The 19719-nt window shown below is 38.9% G+C and overlaps 1 protein-coding gene across 9 annotated transcripts in view; it reads left to right on the top strand.

Annotated features, from left to right (window-relative positions):
• Positions 1–19719, top strand: part of EIF4G3 (eukaryotic translation initiation factor 4 gamma 3) — a 233278-nt gene that overhangs the window by 62265 nt on the left and 151294 nt on the right. For all 9 annotated transcript variants that reach the window (XM_037501173.2, XM_054690849.1, XM_054690847.1 and 6 more), the window contains one exon: positions 9584–9712. The gene's annotated coding sequence lies outside the window, so the exon portion shown is untranslated. The remainder of the gene's footprint in view (positions 1–9583; positions 9713–19719) is intronic.

Raw genomic sequence — 19719 nt, 5'->3', positions numbered from 1 at the left:
TAGAGAATGACTAACAGAACATCTTACTTTAGTTAGGTCTCTAAGGGAAGTTTTCTGTGGAAAAAATAGCATTTAGGACCTCCCTGGTGATGCAAGGGGTTAAGATGCAACCTATGAAGCTTCCACAGCCTCTGCAGCACGAGTTCGATCCCCCAGCAGGCCAGGGAGCAACGCACATGGCTCAGTAGACCTATCCTGACTCGCCTGCTGCTCCCCTCAGCAGTGTATTTCGGTCTATCTGTCTGTTCTGTTCCCCACTCTGTCTCTGGTGAAATCTCTTACCACCGCCCCCCGCCCCCCCACACCTCTGGCCTGTGCGCCAGTTCTTGTATGCATAAATAAATAAATCTTTAAAAAAAATAGCATTTAAATAGAAACCTAAGAAATTAGGGAGTGAGCCCTGCCAGGTTCTAAGGAAAGAGCATTTCTAGTAGAAGGAACAGCAGTGCAAAGGTCCAAAGATAGCTACATGCTTATTGCCGTCCTAGACCTGCAGTGAAGCCAGGGTGGCCAGAGTAGAGAGGTTGGAGATAGAATTCTGAGATGTAGCTGGAGCATCAGATTATGTGAGGCACTATAGGTTATGATAAAGATTTTGGATTTTAATCTAGATGTGATGGAAAAAAACCTGGAAACTTGCTGATATATCTAAATTTCATTTTAAAAAGCCACTGTAATTACTATATGAAAAGTAGAATGTGATGAGAGCAGCTGGTAGTGGTATTGAAGTGGAAAAAGAGACCAGTTAAGGGGTCATTGTAGTGTTACAGCAAAAGATGATGGTGACTTGCTCTAAGGCGGTGGCAGTACAAAAGATGAGTAGTAGGATTTTGTGTTTATTTAAAAAATAGAGTCTGTAGGTTGTGATGGTAGCTTAATGTGGGATGTGAAAGAAGAGTAAATGATGATGTCATGAATCATGACTTGAACTATTGGATGATTGTGGTACTAATAGAGATGAACACTGGGTGAGGAGCAGGATTTTTGCTGAGAAAAATTAATATATGTCAGCATTATTTTGCTGGGAAGTTAAACATCAAGTTCATTTATTTATTTAGTTTCCTGTTTTTGCTGTCAGAAATAACTTACTTGAATTTAAAACTTTTTCTGTATTTTGGATTATTTTCATAGACTACCTTTCTAGAAAGGTAATCACTAAGTGAAAGAACAGGTATGTTGTTAAGGTTATAAACTTAGTACTTTAAAGATCATCAAAATCCTGTGAGATCACAGTGCCTGGTACAGTTTACATGAAATTTCCTTTTTTTTTTTTTAGATTTAATTTTATTTGTGCATACAAGATCTGGGGTGTAGACCAGAGGTGTGGGGCGGGGGGTAGTGTGAGAGGATTCACCAGAGACAGAGTGGGGAGCAGAACAGGTGGATTTACTGAAACACTGCTGAGGGGAGTAGCAGGCGAGAGAGGAGAGGTCTGCTGCACCCTGTGGCTTAGGCCACAGCGACTGGCGATAGCTTAATTAGCACTGAGGAAATCCTGTGTCACCAGGGAGGGCCCTGCATGAATTGTTATCAGTTCAAGGTTTTGAATTTAATTTTGAGTTAGATAAAATTTGACATCTGTTGTTTTAAGGTTACTGCCATGTATGTAGTAGTCCTTCAATTAAAAATACGTGTGCAGGCAGTTGGGGTGGCGGGTGGAAAAGTGGATGCAAGGTTCCAGGGAGTGTGTAGAAAGGGTAGGAATAATGGGGGCGGATAAGAGCTGAGCAGTGTAGCCATTGTTCATTTATGGCTGGGCGGCCACTGGTTCTGGACTTCCAAGCAGTCTTTTGCATCCTCTAAGGCAGAATAATAAACACTGCTACCTTATTTGCATCCTCTCATTCCCTCACACACATTCTCTCTTTCCTATTTTCCTGATTGTAAAAGAAATACATGCTCAGTACAAAAAAATCAGGAGAGTCAGATCCCCCCGCCACTTAAAAATAACTACTGTTACCAATTCTTACATATCCTTCCAGATACTTCACAAGCATCTAAATATATTTTTAAAAATAAAACTGCATCATACTTAAAAAATGCGTGTATAAATTATATATTGTGCTTATTCAGTAAGGAGAAGGAATTCTGGGCAGTAGTTACCGTTCAATATGATAGTCTCTGCTTTTTGGTCAGTTGTTTCCGTTCTTAGTAATTGCTTAGTTACTGCACATTAACTGAGTAGGGTGGTGGTTGACCCAGATGCTTTGACATTCTTTGTTTCCCTTTTTCTCAACCCCAAGATTATGTATTGGTTATTATTCCTTTAGGCTCTAGGTTCATTAGCATATTTTTTCTTTCACACAATAAATTCCTCAGTTCACTTCCTCAGCATATGGTGCTGGATGTCACTTTAGTTGAGTTGGTTAAATTCCTTGAAAGGCAAAAAGACTCCTGATTAGTCACAAAAATTATGCAATCAGGAGATTTTTACTTTTTATGTCTTAATATGTAGACTTTATGCCCTCTGTCAGCCAATTTTAGATAGGTTCTTTGCTGATAATAAAAAATAGGACTCAACTTTTGTAATGTCATCATGTTATCTGTTTTAGTCTTGATTTTTCTTTTTTTAATCTATTTGCTTTAGCCTGATTTATGTTTCTCCTTAGAACATTTATCAGGAATGTGTGAGGGATGCTTTAGTCATTATTCCTCAAAAGTAATAATTACATGTGAACAACAACAATCAAGCCAGTACTTATTTGAAGGTTAGTTAAGTGTGTAGTATATATGATGTTACTTCATAAATTGTGTATGAATGAAAGATACCTTATTAAGATTTTACCTACCTGACCATCTTAAATTAACTTTTTTTTTTTTTAAAACATTTATAATTTTAGATCTCATTTATATCCTGGTTATTTAAAAATCTGAGTCTGTTTATTTTGGTGTCTGCTGAGTAATGACATTTATGAAAGTTAAGATTCCTTGTTAATTTTTAATGTCAGTTTGTTCATTAAATGTAAAATTCCCATGCCTAATTAAAATATTATTTAAATATGTATTCACTCATTTTTTTTCCTTCTTCAAAGAAGTATTGACCTTAAAGATGTAAAGAGGGTTCTGTTTTTAAATGTCGGCTATAAATGGCTTGAGTTTCTCAGATAGGAAAATAGTAGAAACAATAATCAAGCACGATAATGGTTGAGAACTTGAAAATGTGTTTCTTTAAATTTTGGTATATTCCCTTCAGGGCCATTTTACAAAATGTTATGTGTATCCTTGTTAAAAACAAAACAACTACTAGAGACCGATTTAAAGTGAGTATTAGAAAATTGGATTGCCATAAGTAATTTTGTAGTAAATTGAGTTGTAATTGGTTTAAGGATAAAGAAACAACATTATTTCAAGACACAGATTTATTATGGCCATAAAGTTGGTGCCATGAAGAGAGAGGTCATTTTTTGCAGTAAGCTTTGATAGACATGGAGACATTTAAATTCTACTTCATGTGTTTCCCTTTTTATCTCTTAAAAGCACATTCTGGCTGTCAAGAGAATTCTATAGGCAAGAGATTGTGAAGAATTAGCATCTTGATCCATTTTGTCATTCTGTGGTTGCTTAATTGTCATGTGGAAAGCAGAACGATCAATAGAAGGCTGTGGAATTTCTTTAGCTGTCTCTGTTCATAAGGACTATAAGGGGACAAACAGATAATGAGAACCACAGATAATTACTCCAAGTGGCTGCTGGGGCACAGATGATAACGTGAACCTTGTCTTCCTCAGCGACATCATTGGCTTAAGTAGAATTTTATAGGCCAATTGGAAACCTAACAACTTTTAAATAGCAGATTTTGTTCACTATAAAAATAATGTGGGGCCTCCCTGGTGGCGCAAGGGGTTAAGCACCGCACTAGGAAGCAATCCGCAGCCTCTGCAACATGAGTTCGATCCCTGGCCGGCCAGGGAGCATCCCACATGGCGAAGCAGACCTCTCCTGTCTCCCCTCAGTAGTATATTTCAGTCAGTCTGCCTGTTCTGCTCCCCACTCTGTCTCTGGTGAATCCTCTCACCCCTCGCCTCCCCCTGGCATCTCTGGCCTATACCCCAGTTCTTGTATGCATAAATAAATCTTTAAAAAAAATTGTAAAAATAAATAAATAAATAAATAAATAAAAGAAGCTCAGAAAAAATATAATAGGAAAATAATGATCCATGAACTTCCTGTCAAAAGGGTTATGCCATTCATTTTGACATTTCTTGCAGTTGTTTGCTGTTAAAAAATAATATGTAATCAGTGTATCACAATTTCATATCCTGATTTTAAAAACTATATTATAAGCAACGCTCATTTTTTAAAAAAAAGGCCTTCCTGAATGTTTTAAAGATGTGATTACCCATTTTTTCCAATGAGTACCTTTTTTTTTTTTTTAGATTTATTTTTTATTTACACACTAGCTGGGGTATAGGCTAGAGGCGTGGGAGGGTGAGAGGATTCACCAGAGACAGATTGGGGAGCAGAACAGGCAGACAGACAGAAAGCACTGCTGAGGGGAGCAGCGGGCGTGACAGGAGAGGTCTGCCATGCCATGTGGGAATCTCCCTGGCGGGCTGGGAATAACACCCGCACTGCAGAGGCTGTAGACAGCTTCACAGCTCTATGCTCAACCAGCTGCGCCACCGGTGAGGCCCGAGTTACGTATTTTTAACTGTAAAAATACTTTCACACAGCCAACTTACAGCTTTAAATATTTTCTAAATACCAATTAATTAAAAAAAATCAGAAAATAAAATTGTGAAAAAGTGAAAGTCAGCCTTTATCTTATGTCTCAGAGAAATACTTGTATGTAGGGTGAGTTCTTCCAGGTACTTCATATTTTTCAGTACATGTATAAAAAATACACATATGTAACTTTAAAAATTGAGCATATATAACTTTAAAAAAAAGATTTATTTATGCATATAAGAACTGGGGTGCAGGCCAGAAGTGCAGGGGGTGAGAGGATTTACCAGAGACAGAGGGGGGGAGCAGAACAGGCAGATTACTGAAACACACTGCTGAGTGGAGCAGCAGGCGAGGCAGGAGAGGTCTGCTGTGCCATGTGGGTTGCTCCCTGGCTGGGGATGGAACTCTTGCAGTGACTGTGGATAGCTTCACAATGCTGTGCTTAACCCCTTGCGCCACCAGGGAGGCCCAAGCATATATAACTTAAAAGTTCATACTTACATGAGCTGCTTGTATTAGCATATTTATCTTAGTGTGTTATATTTAGCATTTCATGTCAATATAATGCTAACCATCATTTAGTGGACAATGTGTAGTTAAATACGGAATTACATCATAAGATTTTTACTATGTTGGAGAAATAAAGCACTTCTAGAGGTGGAGCTGTTTATAGGTAACAGTGTTTCTTTTACATTTGGGCTATTTAGGTTTTTGGGTTAGGATAGACATTTTGTTATTTTATGTTCTTGCTTTTATCCTTAATCTTACAGTGAACATCCTTGCCTTTGTTACCTTGGTAATTTCTTTATGGTGATCCTTAAATAGTTGAATAACGTGTATCTACATATTTAATGAAAAAGGAGCAGTGGCATACATATGGCCTTTAAAAAACAAGTTATGTAGAAAGGCATACAGTGAATCAGCCCCTCCCTGCTCATCACCACTTAGTCATCCCCTTCACAGGCTGTCCTTGATCTCCGTTTTTGTTGTCAGCTCTATTTTGAAAGGAAATGATAATTTTCATGAATCTTTCTTGTGAGAGTCTCAAGAGTTCCCATGTGGCCTTTGAATAAAACAGACTAAATCTTGGGGAAAGCATCTCTGTGTCTAATCCAAATGTAATTTTAGGTATGGTGCCAATCTTGTCTCTCGGGATTGTGTCCTTTGTGCTATCTGAACCTAAATTATATTAGGAATACTATAGAAAATCTGACTTTCAAGAGTATGGACATCCCTTCCAGAATTAGTACTCATGCCCTTATAAATATTTGGTTCGTTATAGAACCAGAATTAGACCTTTTTTTCGCTACTCCATGATTCAGTGTTACATTTTAATTTCATTTATTTTCAGTGGCGGTTTCTTTATTTGCTTGAAGTTCCGTATTTTTGCTAATTTGTTTTGTGGGCATAGCAGCAAGGCAGATATAAATGAATTAATGAGCATATGTGTCATCAGCTTCATAAAATTCCTTTGATGTTAAAACTCACCTAAAACTCATTTCTTCTTAATAATATTTATATTCTAAAACAGTCATTGGGTTTGCACACATATACTACACTCATGTGCTCCAAGCTTACAGATGCTCTAGCTACCAAATCAAATGATCTATTTTAAAAATAAATAATTTCAATACTTAATAATTTAGATATATTTAAATATATATTATAAATTTTTTTTTTTTTTAAAAGATTTATTTATTTATTTACACAAGCACTGGGTATAGTCAGAAGCACGGGAGGGTGAGAGAATTCACCAGAGCCAGGGCGGGGAGCAGAGCAGGCAGAAGGACCAAAGCACACTGCTGAGGGGAGCAGCGGGCGGCAGGAGAGGTCTGCGCGCCATGTGGGACCCTCCTCCGGTGGCCGGGGAGCAACCGGGGACAGAACCGGCGCTGCAGAGGCTGCGGGCAGCTTCGCAACCCAGCACTCAACCTCTGCGCCACCGGGGAGGCCCTATTATAAATATCTTTATAAAACATATAAATATATATTTAAAAATAAAGATTATCATGAACTTGATGTTTATAGGTAGAAATATTAGTACCTTCCATTTTTTGTAATCTCCAAAATTTATCTCTAATCATTTTTACATCCCTCTAAGATCTCCTTCTTTAAAATGTAGTAACCTAAGACAGAAATGGTGAGCCTATAGTTTGTTATTGTGTTGGACAATGCCATGATCTGAAGTTCAGGTTAGATGAGTAGGATGAAGGACTTCTAGGGCTGACATATTGGTCTTTTCTTGCAGTCCAGTGTGACTCATCATTGTAAGTAGAGAGACAAATCATATTGATTCCATAGCTAGACAGTGATTATTCAAAATAAATTTTAGGTTTGTGTTTTGCTCCTGGTTTATAAATTTCAAGCTTTCTTATTTATTATTTTTTTAATTATTTTTAAAAAAGATTTATTTGTGTATGCATATAAGAACTGGGGTACAGGCCAGATGTGTGGGGGCTGAGAAAATTCACCAGAGACACAGTGGAGAACAGAATAGGCAGATCAGCTGAAATGCACTGCTGAGGGGAGCAGTGGGCGTGACAGGAGAGGTCTGCTGCTCCGTGTGGGTTTCTCCCTTGCTGGGGACAAAACTCTTGTTGCAGTGGTTGCGGGTAGCTTCAGTACAGAAATATATGGATGTACATGTGTATTTATTTATTTATTTTAATAAATTTTATTTTATTTTATTTTAAAGATTTATTTATTTATACAAGCACTGGGTACAGTCAGAAGCACGGGAGGGTGAGAGAATTCACCAGAGCCAGAGCAGGGAGCAGAACAGGCAGATGGACAAAGTACACTGCTGAGGGGAGCAGCGGGCCACAGGAAAGGTCTGCGCGCCATGTGGGACCCTCACCCGGCGGCCGGGGATTGAACCGGTGCTGCAGAGGCTGCGGGCAGCTTTGCAACCCAGCGCTCAACTGCTGCGCTGGGCCACAGAATGTGTATTTATTTTTAATCGTATTATTTTTTATTGAGGTAATGTTGGTATACAGCACCATATGTGAATCAGAGTTACCAAGTCACACCTCTTCAGAGGTTACTACACCACCCCCACCATAAAGGCACCATGGTTGCTCCTACAGTCCACTGAGCCACCCACCCCGCTTTGTTTTCCACCTTTCCCGTCCCCAACTGGTAGGCTCAGTTCTGCAAGTTATTCTACTTCTTGGCTTATTCTCAGAAGGTGGCATGCTTCCAAAAATTGTTTGTTTCTTTTACGTTATCCACTTTATCAGCATATAGATGTTCATGAAGTTCTCTTATAATTCTCTGTGTTTCTGAGATGTGTGTTTTAGCTTTTCCTCTTTTCATTTCTGATTCTGTTTATCAGAGTTTTCTTTTTTTTTTTCTTCTTTGTGACCATAGCTGTTGCTTTTGGCTTCATTGCTCTTTTGAATTTTTAAATTTCTATTTCATTTAGTTCTCAAATTTTTATTATTTCTTTCATCTTCTTGCCTTTTGATTTTGTTTTTCTCTAGTTCCTAAAAGTGTAAGGTTATTTGAGATCTGTATTGTTTCTTGGTGGGCCTATAGTGCTATATATACACATCCCTCTTAGTACTACTTTTGCTGCATTCCATAGTTTCTGGTACCTGTGTCTTATTTTTGTCTGTCTCCTGGTATTTTAAAATTTCTTCTTGTTAACCAAATAGTCATTTAGTGGTATGTTATTCAGTCTCCACATATTGAGGTTTTTCTTGCTTTGTTTTTGTGGCTGATTTCTAAGTTTTTTTTTTTTTTTTGGGAAGATTTATTTATATAAGAACTGGGGTACAGCCAGAGGTGCGGGAGGGTGAGAGAATCCACCAGACGACAGAGCAGGGAACAGAACAGACAGATGGAAAACACTGCTGAGGGGAGCAGCGGGCAAGGCAGGAGAGGTCTGCCACGCCATGTGGGTTTCTCCCCTGCTTACCGGGAATTGAACCCGTACTGCAGAGGCTGCAGGCAGCTTTACAGCGTGGCGCTCAACCTGCTGCGCCGCCGGGGAGGCCCTTATTTCTACTTTGATACCGTTGTGAGCAGTGAAAACACATGCTTTTTTAAACTGCAAAATGAGATTACACTTTGTAAGTGACTTTCCCTATTTTGCAGCAGATGTGTTGAGGTATACTTTCTATTAAGTAAAAATCACCCCTTGTACAGTTTTGTAAGTTTTGACAAAATTATATAATCCCCACTATAATTAAGACAAGAGATATGTCACTCACTCACATTTTCTTGTATCCCATTTGTAGTCATCATCTTCACCTTGCACTCATTTATCTCTCTATTTGGTCTTTCTTACAAAATGTCATATAAATAACACTGTATAGTTTAAAGTTAGGCATCTTTCACGTAGCATATTTTTTCCTTTAAGGTTTTTGATTTAAAATTATGTTACAGGCTATTTTGATGAACATAATTCATGTTTTTTTTTCCCCATAAGCATTTTTTTTTTTTTTTTTATAGAGGCATGTTTTTTTATTTATTTATTATTTGTTTGTTTGTTTTGTTTATACAAGCACTGGGTACAGTCAGAAGCGTGGAGGTAAGAATTCACCAGAGCCAGAGCGGGAGCAGAGCAGGCAGAAGGACTGAAGTACACTGCTGAGGGGAGCAGCGGGCGGCAGGGAGAGGTTGCGCGCCATGTGGGACCCTCCTCCGGTGGCCGGGAGCAGCCGGGGATTGAACCGGCGCTGCAGAGGCTGCGGCAGCTTCGCAACCCAGCGCTCAACCGCTGCGTCACCGGGGAGGCCCCTCCCCATAAGCATTTTAATGCTTCATTTAAAAATATTCCTTTAGTCATTTTTGCTCTTGTTTTAGTATATGTTGTGAGGCGGAAAATTTTTAAAAATAGGTCAGTTCATCAAAATTTTTCCAATTGAACTTGCTAATATAGTACTCATACTAAATATTGCTTTCCCCACAGGTAACACAAGTAGCAAGACAGCCCGGACCCCCGACCCCCTCCCCTTACTCAGCTCATGAAATAAACAAGGGGCATCCAAGTCTTGCGGCAACGCCCCCGGGACATGCATCGTCCCCTGGACTCTCTCAGGTAAGAACACCTCTTCTTTTTTAAAGGAAATTTCCATGTAAAAGCAGCATTACTGTTTCTCTAAAGTACTAACATACAACATTACTTGAAGAGTAGTTTCTGGTTTGATTTTTACATTACATCTTTCAGACACATCTTCCCTAATGGTGATTAGTAACAGTTTTATACATTTCCTTTATGAAATAAAGAATTAATAGTCAGTGATAATTTAGTTTTCCTTTTGCTGTTTTAGAAATTAGAGTATGTCTCTAAAGTCCATTAAAAACCACACAGAGCACTTGTTTGCTTCTTCAGTGCCTACTCTGCCTCTTCTCCCTTTTTGTGGAGTGTTGTGGTGATTTTCTAATTTGGTTAAAAAGTAAGAATATATTTCCTGCTCAAGTAATTTTAGTGGTTTTTTTGTTGTTGTTTGGTTTTGATTATTAGAATTTGTTAGGTCTAAAGATTTGTTGAACTGTTAAAGAATATTGAACTCCTTAGTGTATTTTCAATTAACATGTCCAGCAGACTTTGTTACAATAAGTGTTTGAGAAGGTTTATGTTTTAAGATGTGAGTGTGGGTCTCCGCTGCACTTTTATTTATTTATTTATTTATTCATTCATTCATTCATTCATTCATTTATTTATATTTAAAGATTTATTTATTTATGCATATAAGAGCTGGGGTACAGGCCAGAGATGCAGGGGATGAGAGGATTCACCAGAGACAGAGTGGGGAACAGAACAGGCAGACCAACTGAAATACACTGCTGAAGGGAGCAGCGGGTGAAACAGGAGAGGTCTGCTGTGCCATGTGGGTTGCCAGCCGGGATTGAACTCGTGCTGCAGAGGCTGCGGATTGCTTCATGGTGCGATGCTTAACCCCTTGCACTACCAGGGTTCTCTGCATTTTTATTTTTTAAAAAAAAAATTATTTTTTTTATTTATACAAGTGCTGGGGTACAGGCCAGATGCACAGGAGGGTGAGAGGATTCACCAGAGACAGCGGGGAACAGAACAGGCAGACTCATGAATTACACTGCTCAGGGGAGCAGCGGGCAAATCAGGAGAGGCCTGCTGTGCCATGTGGGATTCTCGCCAGCCAGCCGGGATCAAACCCGCGCTGCAGAGACTGCAGACAGCTTCACAGTACAGTGCTCAACCATCTGCACCACCAGGGAGGCCCTCACTGCATTTTTAGAAAAGATTTTAATTATGCATACAAGAATTGCGGTGTAGGCCAGAGGTGGGAGGGGTGAGAGGATTCACCAGAGACAGAGTGGGGAGCAGAACAGGCGAATCTACTGAAATACATTGCTGAGGGAGGCACCGGGCGAGACTGAAGATGTCTGCTGTGCCATGTGGGTTAGCTCACTCGCTGGGGATAGAACTCATGCTGCAGTGGCTGGTGATAGCTTCATAGTGTTGAGACTTAATCCCTTGAGCCACCAGGGAGGCTTCCTTGGTATTCATGTTCAATATAAAAGATTATAAGATATATCAGGGAATTGGAGTATTAAGGGTTTGGTGATAAGAAAGAAATCTCTAAAATAACAATAGTAAATATAGGGAGCAGCTCCTTTTCTTGGATATAAGCTTAGGTAGCCGTGATAAGGCTTCTTCTCCAGAGTTGATATTGAAGACACATGACTTTGGCTTATCTAATATTTGAGAAGTTACTATAGTATCATACCAGTGGAACATACTAGAAAATCTTCTGGACCTTTCTGAAAATTCACCCTACGGGTAATGGGCAAAACTGGCTACTCTAGCATTGGTCTCCTCTAGCAAAGAGCTGTTACAGGGCACAGTGGCTGGAGACTCCTTGTTGCATCTCTTTTTGCTGCAGTAGTACAGATAACCTTGGATCTGTTGGATCATAAGTCTCATGTAGTAAGGCAGCTTATGTTGCAACCTGAGTTCACTCAAAGCTGTCTTTTGCACTCTTCCTCACTTAAAATTGAAACCTCCAGGTTGACTGAGGCAGTGCACTCAAGTGTAGTTTGTTGCCTCTGAAATCTGAAAAAGGCTTATTACCAAATCTTGTGTGTCTTCCTGGTGGTAGTCTCTTATCCACCCTGGATTGAGATCTAGAGCTTGTTGGATATAGGGAATGTTGATATAGGGAATGATGGATATAGGGAATGGTAGAGAAGTTGCTGTGGTGCCAAGTCAGTGAAATTTACTGGAAACCCATCCTCTGGAACTTGCTGGAATTCTGTTGGGGGAGGCTTCTTTGCCATGGCAAAAGTACCTGAGAGGAAGGCAGCAGGGGTAGCTTTTGACCACTGGGTACTGCTGGCTGCTGTGCGATGCAGTGCCAGAAGGCCAGCACTGAAGAAGCTCTGTACTCTTGAGCTAGGCACTGGAGAAGCCAGATTCTGGAGAAACTACCTCTGCTGCAAGAACTGCTGTGCAAGCTCTCAGGAACCAGGAAGTAAAATCCTTTCCTCACAGTATCTGTGGTGCCCTCTACTGACAAAGCTTAACATTATACTAGCTGAAATGGAAAAATACTTGAAGAGCCCAGATCTATTTTCACTGTATAGGCAAACAAGTGAATTTTTAGCTGAAAGTCAAGCAGTCAATAACTGACATATAGGGAAAGAGCTTTGTTTTCCATTTCAGATTCTTACTGTTTCAAGTTATGATTTGACTCAAAGCATTTGGCCCAAAGCACTTAAGTTTTCTGAAAGACAGGGCTGCTTGCATTTTAAAAAAGGGTGATTTGTAGTGACTCAGTTATTGAGCCCACAAATCCCTTTCTGCATGTCATTTTATTAGCTGCCTGTAGAAGCCAGAGCACATGATTTCCAGGGAACAGGGTTACCACATACTATCTTGCTTTCCTTTGTGGTCTGTTTTCCTACCCTTTTGCCTAATCTGACAGATAAATGAACCAGTAAATCATACCTGGTTCACTAACTCCCCCACCCCACCTTTCAGACAGAGGCAGCCTTATATAGATTGATTTTGTATTCTCATAATGTCTTCATATCATTTTTGTAAATTGGCATACCTGGAAAAATGGGGGAGTTTTGTGGAAAACTTGGTATACTTAGGTTAAATTGTTGCATGGTTCATAGACTTTAGGGGAAAGTAGTGCCTTTATAATAGAAGAAAAAGGATTATAGGCTTAGGGTCAAACAGACCTAGCTTCTGGAACTTGGTCTGTCACTTTTTGGTTACACGATGTTGGGTAAATTATGTAATATCTTTGGAAATTGTTTTCTTCATCTGTTACATAGTGGAGAATTAGAATCTACCACCCTTAGAGATGGTTATTATGAAAAAAAAGTCATGGGTAGACTAGGACGTGCTGTATGATTTCAGTGAATGCCATTTATTATTTTCATGCCGTCTGACTTGGCTCTGATCAGGATTTTTGTGTGTGTATGTGTGTTTAACTCTCCTAATTTGGCTACCTGTCTGGCTTGGGTGTGAAGCTCAGAAGCTCTCCCCAATAGTTTGAGATGGTTTCTATGTTCTATTTCCCTGACATGAGGATAAACGTTGTGGTCAGGATGGGTCATTTTGTGTTGGTTATAATAGAGTTTATTCTTGTGCAGAGTACTGTTAGATTCAAATCAAGTGAAGATAAAAGATGAATCGAACTTCTTTACCCACATTGTCTTCTTATAGTGATGGCCTCCTCTTCGGTGAATCAGGTTTTTTTTTGTCAGCATAGCTATACTGCAACTTGTTGGCTGACACAAAATAAATCTGGTGAGGTCTTAAGTGGTAGCTAAGCTAAAGCAAATGAATTTCATAGCTTTGAAAGATAAAAGGGAAAAATGTAGAAAATTGCTTCTGATCTCTTCCTTATGTGTCATCTTTATGTACATCTTTTTTTTCAAAAGCTTCACACATGCATGCGTGCACATGCATGTATACATGCTGCGTTTTAAGGCTTTATGTTCATTTTCCTTTGTTATATGACTTCTAAATCTTTCCTTTTGGCCTGTTGGAAGTTTTGGTTAATCCAAGTCAAAAACTTTAAACTACTAGAAATTAATAAAGTGACATTTTCAAAGTATGGCAAATTTGTGAAACACTGTCTTTTTAGGTATGAATTCTTTTCAGGGTGTCCTGAAATGGCAGTGCTTGAATAGTCTCTGAAAGCCAAGAAATTCCTTACTCTGGGAATGCTTTGGGATTTAAATCATCTTTTGGGGCAGATTTCATAGAGAAATGTATTCTCCCATGAGTTGGAGACCTGGGTTCGAGTCACAAAACTGCCAGGGGGTTTTCAGAGTTCCATCTTACCGAAGAAGTTCCTATTAGTGCTCAAATTTACCTCTTGGTGGATAAAATGTATTCTATTAGATGAGATCTGAATTCCTTTAAAATTTCAACGGGTTTTAGAATTACTTCAGAGTAGCCAGTTGTTACTAAAATTTTTTGAATTTTTTTTTATTTTAGATTTAAAATTTGACAAACTTTGCATTCTCTTTCATTTTGGAGCTTTTTTAAGTATCAGAAGCTGGTTCACATTTGCTTTTACTCAGTAAATTTTCACAGAATTGAGTTAAATTTCAAACATGTAGATCAGGCAGGTAGCCAGGTTCTGCATTTCTCTTGGCTTCACTGTCTAGGCTGCTAAGGTATGTTCACAGCACTCAGTGAGGAGCCATGCTCAGAATAATGTCAACAAAGTGGAATGTTACATGTTTTATACCCATTGTTCCGGAAGTTTCATTTGATTCCTCTTTTTTTCCTGATAAATCAACTCAGTCATGTTATATAGTGGACTGATATGATCATGATTTATGATCCCACTGAGCAAAGGCCTTCTTTACTGAGGAATAGTGATTGAGCATGATATTTATTTTAACACTGGAAGTTTCATTGTTACTAAAGATAGCATGCCACATGACTCATGGTCCCTATAATCTGTTCTCTCTGCCCATCTTTTGTACTTCGTTTTGCCTATAGAGGAGTGGTTTTACCTAAGTTTAAATTCTCAGTGTTGTTTCAGTTGTTACTGATTTCATGTTTCGTAACTGTTCTTTATTTATTAAGATATATTGTTGTTGTATTTACTCTATGCAAGTTTTAATACGTGTGAATTTTTTATGAAGAGAGTAGAATTCTGTCTGAAAACACTGACAGTCATCTTGCTAATAACCAGGATAACGTAGAAGAGTAGAAGTGTTGAAAACGTTTTTCACATTTCTTTGTCAAAGTAGATGAATATTGAAGTTCATTGTTAAAAAAGAAGTAAAGGAAAATTTATCATTTTATATTCCACGTATTCCCTGTGGAATACATTGTGACTATCTAAGGCAGTCTTTGTGGCGAGTGGTGCTTGAAAAGCTGTGTTAATGGTGCAAGGGGATTTGATATGGGCTTGGAAACTTGCAGTACTGACTATATTGGTCCTGCTGGTCCCAGGTCCTCTAGGGTGTGTTTGTGTGTGGGGATGGAGGAGTTGAGGAGGTTAATACATGCATTTAAAAACTTAGCATTGTTGAAAATTTCCTCAACAGCAGTCACTAAACATTTTTTTTTAAAGATTTATTTATTTATTTATACAAGCACTGGGTACAGCCAGAAGTGCGGAAGGGTGAGAGAATTCACCAGAGCCAGAGCGGGGAACAGAACAGGTAGATTGATGAAGTACACTGCTGAGGGGAGCAGCGGGTGTGGCAGGAGAGGTCTGCGTGCCATGTGGGAATCTTGCCGGTGGCTGGGGATTGATCTGGTGCTGCAGAGGCTGTGGGCAGCTTCGCATCCCAGCGCTCAACCGCTGTGCCACTGGGGAGTCCCTATTTCAGTAAATATTTCTACAGTTGGGTTGTTAGAATCCATGACAAGTACAACTGTTGAGATGGGTGCTAAATGATGTTAAAGTGTACTTCAGTCAGTGTTGGTGGTAATGCTCATTATACATCTATTTTTGAGATAACATAAGAGTAAGAAAATAGGATGGTCCTAAAGCAGAATAAAACATATATTGTGACTTAATGAATGGCTGAATTGCTTAAAACACTCTGGACATTTTTTCCAGGAGTCACAAGTAAGAGCAGCATTTGTGGTAGATAACATTTAAAATACAGACCTTTAAATTTTCTAGCAGTTATGTCTCTGGTGTTGAAAAGAGATTTCATTCAGAAATGAATAACCTTTCTACTGGAGTATATATGTCTTGAAGAAGCCAAACTCTGAACTATGATAAAGTTCCAGAAAGATTTTCTATCAGTCTAACTGAAAAAGAAGCGATTGGTCATATTGTCTTCCTATACTGTTTCTGAGGCAAATACTTCCACCCCACATTCAAATTATAAGCCGTGGGAAAAAATTTTCATTTTGTTTCACTATAAAGTCTGCATTTTGGAAAGTGAAGTTTCTTTTTGAATACAAAGATTTGGTTGTGAATTACAGCTCTAGCACTTATTACTTAGGAGATTTCAGACAAGTTAAATCTCCTTCCAAGTGTGTGTTTTGCCACTTGTTAAATGAAGATAAGTGCCTATATCATAGAATCATGTGATGATTAAATCAATCAGTAAAAGATGCAGTGGTCCTGATAAGTCCTGGAATTTCAGAAAATCTTCATGACATTTCCTAGGTTACAATAGCTGGGAATATTTAAGTTTGAAATTAATTTTAGGGAATGAATTCTTTGTCTATGTTGGCTTTACAGTGCAGTATCACTTTTGAGACTTTGTATATTTTAATACCAATTCATAACTGAAAAGCAGACCTTCATACATAGGCATTTCTATCATTAAATATTATTACCTGCTATTGTTAAAATACTACTACTTTGAGTGTTACTATGTTTATTATGTCTGATTTATTTCTCCTATAAAGTTGTTTTAAGGAAATCTCATACTTCAGATAAAGCTGATCAGTAGAGTGGTATAGAAACCCCAAGGGTGTATCTACTTAGAAAGCCAGGTAATGATCTTGATATTATCTAGAAACACAGTGAGGTTCATCTGTGAACTTTACTGAAAATCATTCAGCATTGCTAACTGCCAACCATTATAATATAGAAAAAGGGGGCTTCCCTGGTGGCGTAGCAGTTGAGCGCTGGGCTGCGAGGCTGCCCGCAGCTTCTGCAGCGCAGGTTCGATCCCTTGCCACCAGGGAGGGTCCTACATGATGCGTGAACCTCTCCTGCTGCGCCCGCTGCTCCCCTTAGCAATGTGCTTCTGTCCTTCTGCCTGTTCTGCTCCCTGCTCTGGCTCTGGGAATTCTCTCACCCTCCCGCACTTCTGACTGTTCCAGTGCTTGTATGTATGTATGTATGTATGTATGTATAAATAAATAAATAAATAAATAAATAAATAAATAAATAAATAACTTAAACAATATATATATAGGAAAAGGAAGACTTGTTTAGTAGACAAATCTATTATTTGCTGCTTTCAAAAAGCAGTCTTAATTCTGCTGTGATGTATTTGGAAAAAAGCTCAGTGTAAAACAGGTCATTAGTTTCTGGTATATATGTTGTCTTTTATTTTGTGAAGTATATTATGACCTCTTACTGATTTTTTTTTCCTGCCATCTTCTTATTCCTCTTTTTGCCATTTTTTCATTACTCTGTAGAATCCAGGGTTGGGGGTGGGGAGGGAACCTTCGGGTAACACTAGTCCATTGGTGTTACTTTGTTTAGTAATGTTTTCAGTAGAATTCAAGATGAAAAAAATTGAAAATCAAATCTGAAAATGATGACCTGCCTTTCTGGAAGGTTTATTTGTGCTGGTTCTTATTGTAAGTCAGTATCATAAAATATTTTTATTTATTTATTTTATTTTTTAAAGATTTTTCACATGTACAAGAACTGGGGTGCAGGCCAGATGCACGGGAGGGTGAGTGGATTCACCAGAGACAGAGCGGGGAACAGAACAGGCAGATCCACCGAAATAGACTGCTGAGGGGAGCAGCAGGCGAGAGAGGATAATCTGCTGTGCCATGTGGGAATCTCGCTGGCCAGCCGGCATCGAACCAGCACTGCAGAGGCTGTGGACAGCTTCACAGCGCTGCGTTCAACCACCTGCACCACCAGGGGAAGCCCTAAAACATTTTTTTTTTCTTATTTTATTTTCTTATTTTTTTAAATTTTATTTTTATATTCCCCATACAATTGCAACCCCCTTATTTTTACCCCAATCCCTTCTTTCCCTCCCCGCCCGCCCAGTAGTGTGTCTCTGGTTCATAGTTGTTTGTTGATTTTGATTTTTTCTTTCTTATAGTTATTCTTTTTCCTGGAAGCCCTAAAATATTTTTAATGCATAAATCTTTTTTCCTAACTAAATGAAATAAAACAAGTATAGTTTCCCTTCAGGATAGGAATGGGTAAGATAAGGAGGTAGAGGATGATGCACTATATTAGTATCTGGCTAGCTTAACTGTATTTGTTTTAGCTGAAGCTTGGTTCACATTTATTCCAAGTTATCTATTAGAGCCATGCTTTGATAGAAAGACTTTGATTTATAATGTACTTATTTTTAATTTATTAGATGAGCCATGTCATCAGGAATGAACAATTCTGGTGAAGATTAGTAATAGGAGAAACCTAATGAGAATCTGTCTGGAGAGACATTATTTTTCATCTTTCATGTTTACACTTTGCTGTATTGTGATGAGAAAGAAAAAGAAATGAATGTTCTTCAGGAAAATGTCTGTGACATCTTCCTAGAGCTATGACTGACAATAAAAAACTTGAGAGGTGATTTAAAGAAGACACAGGAATGCCTATAGGTTTATGATAATGAAGTCTTTATGTGGTTTAATCTCTCCATACTGTTTTTAAAGCTGTTTTATTGAATATGCTTCCTTCCTACATACCAGATTTTATTGTTATGAAGTTCAGTTTGACTAAATTGCAAGATTCTCTTAGAAGGCCATTCTTCTCACAAATGTTTGGGTACAAGGATACATACTGTGTGGTAGGCACAACCAGGTTAATTTGGAAGAGGCTGCCTCACAAAGTTTAAGCAAACTAGTTATTTTCCTTACAAACTGCCAACTCTGAATTTAAGCCTTTTTTTTTTTTTTGAGAAGATTAGACATTCTAAAGTTTATACGGCTAGGTATTCTAAGCTCCAGGAGAAGCTTAGTCCTATGGCCAGGAAAGTTACCTTTTGCTCCTCATTTGCTTTTCTGCATGTATTTTAGTCCATAATAGAGTGCTTGTAGAATCTCTCTGTACTTGAACTTCCTGCTACTGGGCCTTCTGGAGAGTCCATTTTGTAATCAGGTTTTTTCCCCATAGCACTTTTTCCTTGAACTCTCTCGCCCTCCCTCTATGTACTTACTCTTTGGAAATTTAGAGAATGTTACTTTCCTAGAAATCCTTTCAAACAGATGTTTATTAGTTTTGTTTACATATTGGGAGGTAAGCTCAGCATTGTTCCAGCCTCTTACTACTCTCAGTCCTTCTCTGTGACCTTGTGCAACAAATGCATATGTAGCTCTCCTTGTTGCTACCATCCCCAATTTTCTTAACCCTTTCCCCCCATTCTTTGAGGATTTTAGTATTTGGCTCACAATTTACTTCTCTATATTACTTTCTGCCATCTATTTTTTTTTTTTAAGATTTTATTTATTTATACAATCACTGGGTACAGTCAGAAGTGCAGGAGGGTGCGAGAATTCACCAGAGCCAGAGCGGGGAGCAGAGCAGGCAGAAGGACCGAAGTACACTGCTGAGGGGAGCAGCGGGCGGCAGGAGAGGTCTGCGCACCATGTGGGACCCTCCTCCGGTGGCCGGGGAGCAGCCGCGCTGCAGAGGCTGCGGGCAGCTTCGCAACCCAGCGCTCAACTGCTGCACCACCAGGGAGGCCCTTTCTGCCATCTATTCTGAGGACTTCTAGCATTTATTTTTGGCCCATCTGGCCATTGCCTGTGGACTCTTGGATTTATCCTCCTGTCTCTCCCATTTTTTTTACTTTCCCAGAGCAAGTATATATGGATACATATCCAGCAACCCACATGGATCACAGACTAGATCTACACTATCCAACAGCCACTAGAGCTGTTCACTCTCTTCTCTGTGTATCTAATTACTCTCTACA

This window comes from Talpa occidentalis, unplaced genomic scaffold (assembly GCF_014898055.3).
Source record: "Talpa occidentalis isolate TD23 unplaced genomic scaffold, MPIMG_talOcc4v2.1 talOcc4.9, whole genome shotgun sequence".
Taxonomy (NCBI): Eukaryota; Metazoa; Chordata; class Mammalia; order Eulipotyphla; family Talpidae; genus Talpa; species Talpa occidentalis.
The sequence above is the reverse complement of the archived record's forward strand: the minus strand, read 5'-3'. Positions and strand labels throughout refer to the sequence as shown.